This window comes from Bufo gargarizans, chromosome 6, assembly GCF_014858855.1.
Source record: "Bufo gargarizans isolate SCDJY-AF-19 chromosome 6, ASM1485885v1, whole genome shotgun sequence".
NCBI classification, from domain to species: domain Eukaryota; kingdom Metazoa; phylum Chordata; class Amphibia; order Anura; family Bufonidae; genus Bufo; species Bufo gargarizans.
In genome coordinates, this window is record NC_058085.1 from 280,086,364 (window position 1) to 280,090,816 (window position 4,453).

The window sequence follows — 4,453 nt, forward strand, 5'->3', positions numbered from 1 at the left end:
TGACATTGTCTACTCTGCTTCTTTAAAATATAGGAAAATCCGAAAACACAGACCAGTTCCATTTGACAGAATATGGTCCTGTTCACATCTGCGTTGGACATTTTTCAGGAGACTTCATTTTATATTTTGTCACATTTAATGGAAAAATATATAGTGAAAAAGGACCGACCCTCACTTTCTTGACGATATGAAGAGACTTTTTTTCAAAGCATAATCGCATCATCAGTGACTACCTCATAGTAACATGATGACATCACTGGGCGGAGTGTATGTATATAAATCCTGTCTTGCTCACTAATGGAGCATTGCAGGCTTGAGCCAAAACTAGTCACTGATGATGCTATTATGCTTTGAATAAAAGTCTCTTCATATCGTCAAGAAAGTGAGTGCCGCTCCTTCTTTGCTATATACTAGTGGGACGCCTTCCTTGGACACATGCACCACATGCAAACCGCAGTTCCGACCCATCTTCAAATAATGCCACCTTGGCAGGACCCGTAAGACGTCGCTGGTGTGCACCGCATCACGGTTTCAGCACTACTTTCTGTTACAAACAGAGCCTTTTTGTCACAGATAAAACACCATCATTCCCATTCCAGATTCATTATCACGCAGGCAGATTTTTCAACATTTATTATTATCTCTGTTCGCTATTTTGTGTCTCCGTTTGCTATTATTCAGCTTCCTTCTTAATCAATTATCACATCAAATGCTTTATGACCAGTATAAAGTAGCTGCTCTAGTTTCTACTTAATACTGAACATTATTTTGTCCTTATGCTTTACATCTAGCTGTGCATGGTGCCCTATAAGTCAATTTAAAGGGGTTCTCCAAGAATGATTTAAAACTGCCATCAGCAACCAGTCCTGAAATGGGAGCAGGACTGGTTGTAGTAAGGCCCTGCCATCTAACAACCCCCCCCCCCCCTTCCTTTCAGGTGCTCTGGAAGTGGTGGCAACTAGTCCTACTCGCATTCCAGGACAGGTTTCTGGCAGCCATTTTAAATCATTCCTGAAGAACCATTTAATAACCCCTTCTCGTTAAAGGACGATACTGTAAGTGCAGATTGCAAGGGCTGAACCGGAACTCAGGAGCCCTTGGCGCAGTTTTTCCTTTGCCCTTATAGCTTAACTGGTAGTGCAAAACTGACAAGTATAATACACTCCAGTTAGTGCTGGGCGATGTTGCAAAAGAAAAAATAATTTTGATTATTTTCCATTTAAAAGGGTTGTCTGGTAATGATTTAAAATGGTTGCCAGCAAACTGACCTAGTATGTGAGCAGGACTGGTTGCCTCCAGAGCTGCCTAGGGGGTGAAGGGTTGGGGCCTCACTATACACTACACTGCTGTACAATTGATGGTAATGATGTGATCCTGCCTATGCTAGGTCACCATGGATGAGCAGCCTGACGTGAACACTTGCCAATGTGTAGTATATGTGACTGCCCCTTAGGCAGCTCTGCAAGTAGAGGCAACCATTCCTGCTCACATTCTAGGACATATTGCTTGTGGCCATTTTAAATCATTCCCGGAGAACCCCTTTAACTATATTTTGCAGGTCAGTACAATAACAGCAATACAAATTTTAAATAGTTTTTAATGTTTTACAACCTTTACACAATAAAAACAACAAAAAAGTCTCTCATGCCAGGTCTAAAATTGTGGCCGTGGTGTGGGTGGGGAAGGGGACTTCCCAGCAGGCCCATCTCATTCATCATCTTAAATGCCTGTTTTAGGCATAGAAAAAGGTCTAAATGTAAGGCAGCTCAGAAGCTGTCTTACATTTAGAACTGGCGCTGGATCCCCCTGAAGTTATGGAGAGGTCTGTGCCTCTTCATAACTTCGGCGGCTCCAAACCCAATTTAGGGCTTTATTAAGACCGGCGTCTAAAACACTGGTCTTCATAAATGCGCCCCATAATATTTTTATGTCTCCATTTTCTGAAAGCTGTAATATTTTTTTCTGCCTATTGAGCTCCTTGAGAGATTAATATATGCTGGCGGTCATTTTGACTCATTTCCGGAGAACCATTTTAACATGTCATTTATATTGCACATTGAATTCCATGAAAAAATACCTCAAAAACCAGAGGCAGAATTGCTGTTTTTTCTTCATGCTGCCTCCAAAAAAACTAAATAAAAGTTAAAAAGTGTCATCATTGCTTTTATTGTATAGCAAAGCATAAAAAATATATAAATTTGTTATCTCTTTAATCCTACCACTCCTCAGAATAAAGGTAGCTTGTCTTATATACTATATGGTGAAGAACATAAAGAAGAAACCCGAATAAGTGGTGGCTGTTTTTTAAAAAATCCAAATACAACAAGACTACCATTTCTTATTATACCACTAGATAAATACCTTAAAGGGAATCTGTCACCTATTTTGACCATATAAAAACGTTTACATAGCAATGTGCAATAAAGTACCTTCTTACCTACATGTGTCTTCTTTCTTTTATTCAACTTTTCATTCTTATAAAAAAGCGATTTGTCTGATAGCAAATGAGGTTCCAAGGTGCCCAGAGGGGCGTTATTACTCTGCTCTAGTGCCCAGTAATGCCCCCCTGCAGTGCCCAGCTGGCCTCCTAAGAAATAAATGTCCTCCCACATACTTGCCGAATGGCGCCGTCCCCTCCCCACTACGTCATTTAATTTATTCATTGCACAATCGTGCTTCCTCCTCTCTTGGCCTACGGCGCTGCCCCCTCCCCATTACGTAATTTATTTTATTCATTGCACCTGACCTCCCTTCCTCCTCTCTTGTCCTCCGAAATCGCTTTTTTATAAGAATGAAAAGTTGAATAAAAGAAAGAAGACACTTGTAGGTAAGAAGGTACTTTATTGCACATTGCTATGTAAACGGTTTTATATGGTCAAAATAGGTGACAGATTCCCTTTAAGGGATGTAGTTTCCATAATGGGCATCACTTCTCAAAGAGTTTCATTGTACTGGTACTTCTAAGGTGTTGCAAGATCCACATGGTGTCCATAAACCAATCCATCAAAATCCATTCTCCAAAACATGGTCTTTCCCTTCTGAGCCCTGTGATGTGACCAAACAGTAGTTTACATCCATATTTGGTATTGCATTTCTATAGTTGTTCTACTTAATACTTTAAGGGGTGTGTGTCTCTGATGGCACCAACTGGGAGCAACATACTTGGCACTGAAATGGCATAGCAATATAGAATGTAAGAATCCTCAGTTTACCATATACCGTAGGTTCAGTTGTTCTCATTAATCATGGGCTCCTTGTTCTCATCTCCTACATTACGGTTAAAAGCCAATGTCAGCCCTTTCTATCCTTTTTCAACAGCCATTAGCCTCAAAGGCAGAAGTTAAGACTCTTCTCTAAGGGCTAACCCATTCTGTTCCGCCCTATCATCCCCAGTTGGTCCTTGATTCCCTTCAAGCCCATCCAGAAGATTTCCCTTTGTCTTCTTTCATTGAAGGTAGCCTTTTTGGTTGCCATCGCCTCCATTAGACGAGCGTGAGAATTCGTGGCTCTCTTTCTTGCAAAGCCCCCTTCCAAGTCCTTTAAAAGGATAAAGTAGTTCTTCACCCATACATATATGGCACACATTATCTCAACGAGCGAATAAAGCTTGTTACTATCTTTTGCACCTAAATGGGAGTGCCCAAAAAAACTATTCTAGGAACTCGCCATGCCCCTCATGGAATACCTTGGGGTGTCTTCTTTCCAAAATGGGGTCACATGTGGGGTATTTATACTGCCCTAGTACTTTAGGGGCCCTAAAGCTTGAGAAGAAGTCTGGAATCCAAATGCCTAAAAATGCCCTCCTAAAAGGTACTCATTGGAATTTGGGCCCCTTTGCGCAACTAGGCTGCAAAAAAGTGTCACACATGTGGTATCGCCGTACTCAGGAGAAGTAGGGCAATGTGTTTTGGGGTGTATTTTTACATATACCCATGCTGTGTGAGATAAATATCTCTGTAAAATGACAACTTTGTATAAAAAAAAATATGGGAAAAGTTGTCTTTTACAGAGATATTTCTCTCACCCAGCATGGGTATATGTAAAAATACACCCAAAACACATTGCCCTACTTCTTCTGAGTACGGCGATACCACATGTGTGACACTTTTTTGCAGCCTAGATGCGCAAAGGGGCCCAAATTCTAAAGAGCACCTTTAGGATTTCACAGGGCATTTTTTACACATTTGGATTCCAAACTACTTCTCACGCTTTAGGGCCCCTAAAATGCCCGGGCAGTATTAATACCCCACAAGTGACCCCATTTTGGAAAGAAGACACCCCAAGGTATTCCGTGAGGAGTATGGTGAGTTCATGCAAAATTTTATTTTTTGTCACAAGTTAGTGGAATATGAGACTTTGTAAGAAATTTTTTTTGATCATTTTCCGCTAACTTGTGACAAAAAACAAAACAAAAACTTCCATGAACTCACTATGCCCATCAGCGAATACCTTA